The following is a 12671-nucleotide window of genomic DNA, read 5'->3' as shown; positions in this document are numbered from 1 at the left end:
GGTTAGGCTCTTAGAGCTGTCTAGGTTTGAATCCTGGCTTTATCACATACTAGCTACATGACCTTGGGCAACTTACTTCACCTTTCTTTCTTTTTATAAGTTTCCACACTTATAAAATAGATATAATAACATAACTTCCTCATAGGAGCTTTATAAGGATTAAATGATATAATGCATATAAAGCACTTAAAACAAAACATGGCCTGACCCATAGTTTGCATTCAGTAGAGTGGTGGTTCATTACATGGTGGTTCATCATTACATGGTGGTTCACCTAGAATATAAGGGAAAGAATGAACACCAGCAGTTCTTTGAGTAAATCCCCATGTAAATAGCTCACCTATTAGTTTACACTTTAGGGGAAAAGATCAGAAGCTATTATTTCCCATGGTTTCAACGCTAGATCACATTAATAAAGAAACTTAATCAAAGAGGTGATAACAGCCACTTGAGATATTTTCTATTTTAGCCAATGATCTGTTTCCTTCAGAAACATGAAAGAAAGAGGAAGAAGACAAATGGCTCACCATAAAGTTCAACAGCAACTCTTAATTCTTGGGGCACTTGGCGGCACAAACATTTTCCGGGTGCTAGATGCTAGATCCTTCAAAGCCCAACCCCTCCTGGCTACAATGATGGTTTAATGAGCCTGTGGCCTCCACCAACTTTGCCTTCAAACCCAAAATCCTTGTGCCCCCACCAACCACAGGCATTTTGCCAAACAACCCATTCTGCTCCTGAGCTGAGGCTTCAAACCCAGAGCAAACCTCTTCTCTCCCTTTCTTCAGGCTTTCCCTCCTCTCTCCTACTGCCAGGTCTTCATTCTCTTCCTCACCCGCCCTTATGGTACTGAAGAGCTCCTGACTGTCAACCACATGAGTAAGAACCCATCATTAGCTCTTGCGGCCCATGGAATCATCCTCAATCAAGTCTCAGTAACCAGTTCTGCTAGGAGAAAATCCCGGCTGCTCTTCTAAATCCTACCTATTCTACCTGTAGGTCTCCATGCCCCAAGAAGGCCTTCAGGGAGATATTTCACCTGAAACAGTCACCTCACTTGTGGAAAAGGTTACTCTGAGGGGTTTCAAACATTTATTTCCTCTTGCATTCAGGTTTGAATTTTACCTTATTTATGGTGGGAGAAGGAGAAGGTGAAGAAGGTGGTGACTGGCTGAGACTTTCAATACAACCAATCTGAGCCAAAATATCCACCTTAAAACAAAAAGGGTGCTCAGTAAGTGGAAGAAAAAAAAAAAAAGAGCATACCATAGCTTTTAACTAGAAACAGCAAATTCATGGCAGGGCTAGGTTCACCAGAACATTCTAGCATGCTGTTCATTCAGAAACACTGCATGCAAAAGCAAAACCCCAACTGTATAGGAGTGGCTTATCGTCAATGCACATTCTAGAGCCTGCTGTGGTCACATCACCATATCACGGAAGCACTAAAAATAATCATAAGCAGCACAGGAGGGATAGAACAAATTTCATGCAAGTCATATAGTCAGTGAAAGAGACTCCAGAGGAAACACAAAGCCAAGCTTTTGAAAATGTTAAGATGTTGAACCAGTGTTTTCAATAGCACCTGGTTGACACAAAGGAACCACGGTGTCACAGTGAAACCTAGCAAGCCCAGGCGAGGGCACAGGATAGCCAGCCAGGCCACGCACACAGAAGCAAAGGTCTCTGGTGTGTGCTCCTGAGGTTCTCACTGGCTCAGTATACAGCATCGTTGTGAGAACAGGTAACGGATACATTCCCATGAAGATAATCAGTGGCCAAAATGGCATCGCTGTCAAGGACAGCTATGGGCAGCCCCGGTGGCTCGGCGGTTTAGCGCCACCTTCAGCCCAGGGCGTGATCTTGGAGACCCGGGATTGAGTCCCACGTTGGGCTCCCTCCGTGGTGCCTGCTTCTCCCTCTGCCTATGTCTCTGCCCCTCTCTCTCTCTGTGTGTCTCTCATGAATAAATAAAATATATATATATAAAAAAGGGCGGCTATGGAGCCAAGTTTCCAGGCTTCAAGTCTCAGTCCACAACTACCCAGTAGGGAAGTCATTACAAGAAAGTTCACATGGTGTTTTGAGAATGCACTTTTCAGATACAACTCTCTCATTAAGTAAGCTGGTGGTATTATTTCCATTTCATACATGTAAATAAACTTGACTTTGGAAAATTAATATACAAAGCAGACCATCAAGATTATTCAGTTTTCCACTTACACTAAAACTATTTTAAAAAGACAACAACAGTAGACAAAACATATGAAACTGTTTCCCAGTCATTGGACACCAGGCAACAAAGGACCTGCTCCTGCCTAGAGAGACTCTCCAGGTCATGGATCAGGGATGAGGAACCCATACAAAGACCAGTGGTTCCTGTAAATGAAGGAGACAGAAAGGGGAGCCCAGGGCAGAGTGCCAAAGGGGAGAGAGCTGCACAGAGAGCCCTCTGCAGATGTGCAGAGGGGCCCCCAAGTCTTGGGCTCATCCTAGTCAGCATACCACACGAAAGGATTAAGTATCTCTCTTGCACAGTGTGATTCTTACTAGCCAGAAGAGAAAACCTCCTGAGTCACAGGGCATCAGGTACAGTACTAAAAAGGGCTTTGCCTCAGTAGAGACGCAAAAATACCCCCAAACGTTGCTCTGGTCCCACTTGAAAAAGCTTAAAAATAATGTGAGAGGATTAAACTATTTCTGCATAACTTAACCGTGTGCCAGAACAAGACCCCCAAATATTTATGGGAATACAAAAATACCCAACATATAACAAGGTAAAAATCACCAGGTCTGCCCTCCAATAAAAAAATCACCAGGCACAAAAAGCAGCAGAAAAATATGAGCCATAACGAGAAAAATCAATCAAAACTGACCCAGTAATGACACAGATTAACAGAATCAGCAATAATATTTAAGAGCAAAAAAGCTTCCAGATATTGAGAGAGAGGAAACACTTTGAATGGGCTTCCAAGGGGTGATAATTTCAAGCATAAAAAAGAAAAACCCACATTGGAGGGAACACACTGATCAATGGAAACCTGTAGGTTCACAACAGTAACAAAAAAAACAAAGACAGGAAAACTCATTTGTTGCCACCTGAGGCAGCTGTTAGAGCAACTTCTTACCTGGGAAACTGATAGCTTAAGGGAAAGAATCAGACATCTATACCTAATTCCAGTAGAAAGTGTTTTCCAAGGTAGTAAGTGCTCCAACTAGTAAGGAAAAGTGCTATTGTACAGAAGGAAGTCACCTCAGCTAATGTGGAAGAAATAGCCTTACTGATTCAGGCAATGATTATCAACTGGTGGTAAACCGTTAGGTGAATGGTTAATACACCGAATTAACACCAGGCAGATTACCTTCTGGTCATGAGCAAAGAGAACTAGACAGTGGAAGCACAAGACTGTCATAAACCTGACCTGTGACCTGAGGTCATTCTGATCAGTACCAGTGGGCTGACCAGACATGTCTTCTGATGTCAACCCTATGGTATATTCTTGCCCCAAATGTTCACTCTGAATTCTCTGAGCCTTTAGTGCAACTCCCAGCTTACAGGAAGCACAGAGAATAGAGGAACAACGTGGATGATACCAAAGGGACAATTTGACAAATCCATGAGATGGGAATCCTACAGGGAAACTGGCTATGTCAGAGTAAAAAAGAAAGCAGACACGTGAAGGACCATGATGGATGTAACCAGACATAACAGTTGGTCCTATGCTAAACTCCAGTTCATAAAAAGGCTGTGGAGGACATTCTGGGGTCTGCTGGAAAATTAAAACTGGTCTGGATATTATGTAAGATGAAAATTTAGTGAAAAGGATCGTCAATGTTTAAAAGGTTATAAATGGTATATATCTATCATCTGTGCCTCGTACTGGTATACACGTGGATAACCATGTTCACGTGGGAAAAATAAGGTATATGCCAAGTGTAAACAGTAGTGCATGTTTGGGATGTGATGTTTTTTCTTTTTGCTAGCCTGACGTTTCTAATATTCTATAGTGTGTATGTACTGCTTCTATAATCATAAAGGGTTCTTAAAAATTATTTTTACAGAAAATAAAAACACTAGTCCACAAAAATGACGGGTTCTGGTTTTGTTTTTGTTGCTTCTTATATGACATCCTTAGGGGACCTGGACCAGTAAGAAGCAAACTCCTACTTCTGACAATAGGGCAAGGGCTTATTTGGATAACAGTGGTGAAATCTACTCATTCACTGGTCTCCCAGTAAGCAGACAAGACATGGTCTGAGAAGGACAACTTTCACTGCACACATTAGAACAGCAGCCACACATGAGCTACTGGGACAAGATGTGGAGAAGGGTAATAAGTCCACTACTGTTTCTCTGTGTGTCCTCCTAATCTAGGCCAGACATTGAGGGTGATTGAGGTCTGAGAATGAAAAAGATAACCTATTTTAAGACTTTGTGCTAACAAAATTTCATTAAGGTTGCTTTCTGTTTGGCTTTCTACCAAACCAGCAAACAAAAGTCCAAATGATATCTGGTGGCTCAAAGAAACCAATGAGTGTTCATGGCTCCAGCTGCCCACCTGGTTTCCTTAGAGGAGATGCTCAAATCAATACAGGTCATGAAGACCACTTGGTCTGATATGTGTGCCAGGTAAGAGGAGTGCTGAATTTTGGGCTCACAACTATACTGTTACCTTGGAGGAGAGGCCGTGGAAGCATTTGAGGGTTCCCCTTGTGACCACATAAGGGAGTCTTGCTGTGCCTCTGGCACATGTTCATACATTCCGTTTGTTGTCAGCAGGCTAATCCTGCTGTGGCCTCTCATTCCACTACATCCTCATACATGGTCTCCTGCTTGGGAGCAAAGATGGAAAGAAGGAATTTTGTAACTAGAAACTTCTAGGGCAAGACTTTGTGCTGGGATATGCAATAGGAATGAAAATAAAGTTGCTTGCTCTGAGGCTGAGGCTATTTATGTTTTTTTTTCTTCTTTTGTTTTGACAACTCATCTGCATGACTGAGGTACCAAAGTTTTTATTTGACATTTCTCCTGCATCAGACATGTAATGACAGTGTGCCAATTGTATTAGGGAGTAGGAACAGAAGGCAAATACTGTGATGCCCAAGAATAGTTCAACAGTTTCTGACAAAGATTGAATGCTTTCTCCCAAAAGGGCCTACAGAGGGTATAAAATTCTCTTATGTAAAGAGCCTAACCATTTATGCTCAGAATGTAGAAGAATTTGTAAAATTTTCAGTTTTGTTCCTTATAGATCTTTGGCTCATAGGACATTATCTAATTATAATTTATCAAATTCAGATGAACCTCTACTAATTTCACAAAACCACTGGTCAGAATAGAAAAACTGTACATATTTTTAAAAATGAGGTTAGATCACCAGAACCAACTAAACTCTTTGTACTGACTGGAAATTACCCAAAAAGTTTAACCGGTTTAACAAACCTTTGTTAATTCAAATTCTGAACCCACAGATGTCAACTCCAGGTATTTATTTTTTAAATACAAAAAATTAAAACTTATTTTATTAATTTGTCTTAAGAAATGGGAAATATTTGTATTAGTTTGGAGAGTTTACTTATTTTGTTAGCACAAAGTCTTAAAATAGGTAGCTTTATGTTCCAAACAGGATGATGCTACAAGTAGCTTCCAGATAGATCTAATTAAGGTCCATGAGAAATGGGCTGACGGACACTTCTAATGATGGGTTGTGTTATAAACAATGCTGGCTGGCCCTTCATCAAAGCAATGTTAAGGTAAAAAACAAAACAAAACAAACCCTTTGCTTTTGTCATTTGTTTCCTGTTAGATGGAAACAAACAACAATCACAAACCACTCTCAACAATGAATGTCACGGCATGTACTTTTGGAAAGGTTCCCTAAATGCATAAAGCTGTCTTATACAAAGCAAGGATCTGTAATTAAAAAAAAAAAAAAAAAAAAAAAAAAAACATAGAAAGTTAGTATCACTGGCCTGATGCAGTTCTGGAGAAAAATGTCAGCAGATCCTTTAAACAGACGTCTACGTCTACAACCTTCCTTACAAAGTCCTATAACCCATTAAAAGGGATTCATGTGGGGGTGGGGAGGCAGAGAGAACCTTTCCAATAGGATTATGTAAGGAGGAAATCTCAATAAGCAATTATGAGAAGTCTATGGCATTACAGATCTTATTTGAGATAATGAAATAATAAGCAAACTTAATACCCGTGTGGAGCATTCTTCTGCTGATTTATTTTTAAGTGAGTTACAAAATGGCCTTAAGATGGCCTAAAAATGGAGTTTTTGAGAAATGAGAAAGCAAAACGTAGTTCTAACATAAAATTACTATTGCTTTCCTTATCCCTTAACCAATTAAAAATCCTTCACAACAAATATCATTACATTGAAAAATCTCTGAAAAAAAAGTCATTTCCCTAAATATCCACTTAACTTTGAGCATTTATTTAATATCTAAATGGTTAAAAAAATAATTAACAATCCCAGAGGATTTCCTGTAAAGGAATGAACTATTTCTGATTGGGTAAACCAGCAGGTGGTAGAATGATATGTTACGATGGCTCCTAGTCCTACAGCCAATGTTAAGAACAGCACAACCTCCCTTGACAAGAATTTAGGTTGAAATCAGACAATCTCATAACATTTTCCACTGTAAAATACCTTTTGCTATATTTATGAAAGAACAACAACAAATCATTCCAACATGTGTAGAATACTCTATTATGGTGCAAGGCTTCCTATAGGTTATGGGAATAGAAAAAATAAGACAAAATCTCTGCTTTTCACCAAGCTTGCAAGTTTACAAATAAATAATGTGTGATACGAGTCACAAATAGCACTAAGGGAATTGAGAGATGGAAAGGGGAGAAGGAAAGATGATGGCCTTCGTAAGAGGCATGATATTTGAGCTGAATCTTGGGGGCTGGGCAGACTTGAAAGACAGAACGAGTCATTCTACCATTCTGGGAGGAGACAGCAAAAGACAAAGAGAAGGGCGCTAGCACAGGGCATATCTGGAGAAGAGCCAGTCTGGCTGGAGCCTGATACTTAGGGAGGATAAGGGAAGGATGGGGCCATGCTGGGGAGTCAGACAAATACAACTGAGGCTGGAAAAGTATCTACCTGCATCTCAAGTGCAGATGAGTTCATTACACAAGGTCCCTACTGTGCACTGTCTAGTATCTGGCTGATTACTGACAGGATAGTGACCACTTGCTCATAGATGTCTCTCTCTCTCAACATGCAGAATTGGGCACTTGGTTCAGGAGGCAACGGGGGAGCCCTGAGAGCTTCTCAAGCAAAGAACTGACATACTTAGTGTCTTATTTTAGAGGCAGTGATACAAGACACTAAAATGAACAATTAGGAATGCCTGCGTGGCTCAGTCAGTTAAATATTCGCCTTCGACTCCAGTCATGATCTCAGGGTCCTGATCGATCCCCAGGTAGGGCTCCCTGCTCAGCGGGGAGCCTGCTTTTCCCTCTCCCTCTGTCCTGGCTTGTGCTCGTGCTTTCTCTCGCTCGCTTGCTCACTCTTTCTCAAATAGGTATTTAAAAAATAAAAAAATAAAATGAACAATTATTAAGTCCCCTCTGAGTACCAAGTATTGCTCTACACACTTTGGAACTATTTCTCCACTTACTCATTCCTACCATTCTACAAGATTTCCCAGATGAGGCCCCGGAGGCACAGGAGCCAGGGCGCTGACCCAGTCTCACAAAAGTGAGAGTCCTGGGATGAAAAGTGAGTTTTCCTGCCCTTTCCTACTGGAAAGGTGCAGGCCGCTCCCGTCCATAGCCATCTCGGTGAGGGTCTCAGGATGGAATAAAAGGAGGGCAGTTAAGAACATGTCTGAGGAGAGATGAAGATGTGGAAGAGTGAGGAGGAGAAGCCAGTTCCTTGGGGAGATGATGAGTGATGGGCTCAGGTTATGTCAACAGTCCAGGAGGGAGCGGCAGAGATGGCCAGCAAGGAGCACACTGAAGAGAACATTCAAGACTGGAGAGACATCTCCATGGCGGCAGAGGACACAGAGAGGCTGGAAGGAACAGGATAAGGCAGCCACAACACCCCCTGGAGCAGGGGAGAGGGGAGATGATGATGAGGAGGATTTATGAACTGTCCACCTGTGTGCTGACCGCACTTCCAACCGGGGGTCCTCACCCCAAATTCCAGAGGCCAAGGCTCACAGCTCAGACAGTGGAGCTGGTGTGTCACACGCAGGGCTGATTGCCGGGCTCAGGTTCCACCTGTGACAGATGGCAGTGTCCTGCCCTGGGAGTCAGCATGAGGGGGGCAGGTGCGAAGAGCCAGGGACCCAGAGGACAGAGACTCCAGAGCCCTGGGATGTGGTGCCACAGACAAACAAGCAAGCCATCTCTCGTAGGTAGCGAGATCTATGTTGCCAGCATCTAACAAGGATAGAAAAACAAATCTCTCGAGTCAAAAACCTTCAGGTGAAACATCTAGGTTCACAGAACCTTTGATTAATGTGTAATCCACAGAGGCTGCCATCCAAGAGGTTTATAAAGATCCACAGTGAGGAAAAAAAAAAAAATCCACAGTGAGGAGCTTTCCAGAATTGAGGCAATGTTGTTAATTTAAACACTGATAACTGGGTAAAAATCCAGACTAGGGCAACTATCCACACGCATCTTTGAATGATGGCTGGTGGCACTGGCACCAGTGTGAGACACTCCTGAAGCTATAAAATACCAGATAAATAATAATGAAACTAATGTTCATCAACCACTAAAATCTATTCTTCTTTTCTAAAGACATTACAATAGTGTCTCATGCAACTTTGAATCTGTGTAAGAGTAAGAAAACAGTGAGAATTGGATTCATTTCTGGGTTATCCTTCAATAAATGCTCCACAATCTACATCTGTGGTGTGTGGGTATCTAAGCACAGGAAAGCCAGTACCAGCCATATTGTGTGCCTTCAAAAACAATCAGACGTCCACGTCTATACATCTGCATTTACACTCATGCTTCTGCAAGGAGCACTGCTTCCCCCTGTGTGGCTGCCCTGGGGTTCGCCTGGCCAGGCCCCTCCTGCTGGACACGTGTGTCCCAGCCTCCTGCTGTTGGAACCGTGTATGGTGAAGCTCCTGCCATGTGGCTGTGTTCCAAGAGGAGCTCTGCAAGTAAACTGCTAGGTCAGAGTGTATGAGTTTTAAATATTAATACATGCTATCAAACTGCCTTCCAAGTGCTTCATCAATTTATCCTTCCACCAGCTTCGCAGCAGAATGCTTATCTGAACATGCCTTTCCTCACACTTGGTATTAAAACATTTAAATTCTCTGACCATTTAGTAGTAGGCTCTAAAAATAAGTATTTTCCTATGTTTATTAGCTATTTGCCCTTCTTTTCCAATAAATAAATCTGTTCCCACCCTTTGCCCATTTTTTCCTCCTGAGCTATTCACCCTTTTTCTACAGATTTGCAAGAGTTCTTCATGTATTCGCCTAACCAGGCAATATCTGTGGCATGTGGGAAATAGTTTTCCTAGTTCAATATTACTTCGTTACTTAAACGTATCAATCCTTTCCTTAATGGCTGTTAGACTCTGTATTGTCTTCCATATTCTAAGGTTAGGGAAAAAAAAAAGTTGTCCATATTCTCTCCAAGTACCTGAAAAAAACTCCAGCTTTATTATTTTCCATCTTAAGCTATATCATCACATTTAAAGAATAACGTGTTATATTCCCTCGACATTACATTTCTAGTCTTCTACGATAGCCAAGCGACTGGACCATGTTCTACAGATTAAGGGCTCCCCCAAGTACTAGTAAAGGGAGAAAAAGGTCACAACAGATCACTGTAATAAATGCACCCTGATCTCTCCTCTACTCCAGTAACTACACTTAACCTCTGTGGCTGCTAAATAGGAAGCCAGAACCGGAAGGTACCTCAAGCAACCCGAAATTAGGAGTTCTAAGAAAAACAAGAGGAGGTGCTATTTTACATATTAAATTATAAATGTATAAACTAATTACTCTGAAATGTACCATAGATTAAAAATACAAAGTCAAGGGAGGCTCAGATAAATTGAAGAATAAGCTCAAAATGAGTTATCCAAGGAGATCTGCAGATGGAAGTAACTTTTAGAGAGAGTTTTTTTTAAAAGATAGGATTTAGAGAAAAGATACCACAGTCGGAAAGTTGGATAACCCATAGCTGAATGTGAGGCTTCACCCTGCCAATGTGGGAAGAAAGCCAAATTTAAAATAATTGGTGCCGAGGAGAGCAAATGCATACTAGCTCTAAGTGAGTGGCGTGCAGAGTGGAATGGGGGGTGCGCCCTGCATGGACCAGGGAGAGGGCAGAGCCAGCTCCCTCTGACATACCTGCCTTCCAAATAAAATTGCTCTCAGGGAGAGAGCACACTGCCAGGGTAACTAGAAAATCCCTAAAAGAGGCATATCCCTGGAAAAAACAAGTATTTTTTGTTGACATTCAGAAAATGAGCAAATGAGTAAACCTAACAGCAAAATTTTTAAAAGCTACCAATTAATAATGTTAGCCTGGTTTCTTATTCACGACATTTTTCATGATGTTTATATATCAGCATTTTGGCCTATTTAAATTATTCTCCTATCCCAGATAACTGAAAGCATAGATGACTATTATAACTTGTTTTTACTTGAGAAGGGGGTGCCTGTGTGGTGCCACTGAGCATCCAACTCTTGATTTTGGCTCAGGTCATGATCTCAGGGTTGTGGGATCAAACCCTGTGTCCAGCTCCAAGCTGGGCCTGGAGCCTGCTTAGGATTCTCTCTCTCTCCCCTCTCTCTGCCCCTCCTCACCTACTCTCTCTCAAAAAAAAAATTCTCTTATTTGATTTAAATTAAATCCAAATGCTCAATTAATTATGGCCATGCTTTCTATATTTTGTTACTTCTAGTTTCAGTTCACTTTTTCTTTGCTTTCAAAGGATTTGGTTAGATTTACTGTTAGAATGGATTAGTAAAATCCACCTTCAAAAAGTTAGTTTTATTTTCTTCTAAATAACCTGGAAGAAAAAAATTTCGACTTATGCTACTCAGTTCCTACTGCTACATTTAAATACCAAGGAAGCTACTTCATAACAAGACTTAGGCCTGATCCTGCATTTTGGTCAGAGTGCTTCCATTTATCCTGAGACAGTGGCTGAAGTAGGTCTCTGAATTAAAATCAGATGAATATTCTCCATCTTTTGCTTCCTTCATTTACTCTACAATCATCTCGGCATCATTCCCTTTTATTAAAATGTTGTCTTTTACTCAATGCAAACACATTCACTGATGTTTTTAACTCCGTGAACTCAGCTGGGTTGGCTTTGCCCCCAGAGGACATCTGACAATATCTGCAGATAACTTTGGTTGTTACACCTGAGGGCTACCAAATGTTACTGGCATGTAGTGAGCAGAGGCCAGGAGTGCCGCTAAACTGCGTAACACAAAGCTCAGGCCCCGGCCATCAACAGTGCTCATGCTGAGAAATCCTAGTAAAACTTCAAGTAAGGCTTGACTACTATTTCTTCACATTTTATCTTGAATAATCTTTAACTGACCAATGTTCTCAAGTAATCTAGAGTAACAAAATATTGGAAAATGTTCAACTATGGTGACTACCTTGCCTCTGAATTTTAAATATTTGGGCCAAACTAATTTGTAATTCAGGATGTCCACCAAAAGCTATTTAAAAATGTATAAAATTGGGTGCCTGGGTGGCTCACATCTGATAAAGTGTGTTACTTCAGCACAGATCGTGATCTTGGGGTCTTGGGATCAGGCCCCTGAGTCAGGGCTCCCTGCTTAGTGGTCAGTTTGCTTCTCCCTCTCCCTCTGCTCCTCCTCTCACTCCTACTTGCTCTCTCTCAAATAAATAAGTAAAATCTTTACCAAATAAATAAAAATGAATAAAATCTGCAGTTAACATATGGCAACAGTACTTCAATAAATTCTCTTGGAAGGTTAAGATATAGGCATTCTGTAAGCAAATAATTACTAAGTGATATGACTATCAGGCTTCACATAATTTAAAACCTTCTACATAAAGAATATCAAGAAACACCCTCTGAAGTCCATTTGTTTCTAAAGATGTAGGAAACGGTAACATTTTGATCTCCATCTTTTGACTTTTGTTGCCACTCACCCACAGTAATCATTTAACGATAACTGAACTAGGCAGAGTCACCTAAGGCAGTTAAACTCATTAAAATTACTATGGAATTTCAGTGTATTTTTCTTAAATCACCCCATGGTTGTAAGTTTCCTAGAGGTAATACAATAGTGCTGAGTGCTGGATTTGCACCCACTTCCACTTGCACTGCATCTGCAAGATGAGGGGCTCCCTCCCTGAGAGTGTAGGAAATGTGCTAAGGTCAGAGAAATCCTTTTTGGTTTCAGCTGGAGCTCTGACACTCACTGGAGCTCTAACACTCACTGCCTCAGCATGGGACCCTGCTTTTCTTTCTCCGCTAGTGAGAATGTTTGCATCTTAAAGGGTCTGTGTTTTTAGAAGCAATTCTCAATGAACACTTTAAAGACAGTCTTTAGCCAGCCTCAGAGGCAAGTTCTTTGTTAATGCCCAACAGAATGCCACACAGACATCTAATAGGTACTTTGTTTATGCTTTCAGGGAATGGCAACTACTAGGACGCATCTGGAGCTTTTACAAATGT

The 12671-nt window shown here is 41.3% G+C and overlaps 1 protein-coding gene across 1 annotated transcript in view; it reads right to left on the bottom strand.

Moving 5' to 3' along the window:
• The window catches only part of SNX9 (sorting nexin 9), a 114952-nt gene that overhangs the window by 47882 nt on the left and 54399 nt on the right, over window positions 1-12671 (bottom strand). The gene's annotated exons all lie outside the window — the stretch shown is intronic.

The sequence above is a fragment of the Vulpes lagopus genome, chromosome 2 (assembly GCF_018345385.1).
Source record: "Vulpes lagopus strain Blue_001 chromosome 2, ASM1834538v1, whole genome shotgun sequence".
Classification (NCBI taxonomy): Eukaryota; Metazoa; Chordata; class Mammalia; order Carnivora; family Canidae; genus Vulpes; species Vulpes lagopus.
Note: the sequence above shows the minus strand (reverse complement) of the source record. Positions and strands in the feature narration are given on the sequence as shown.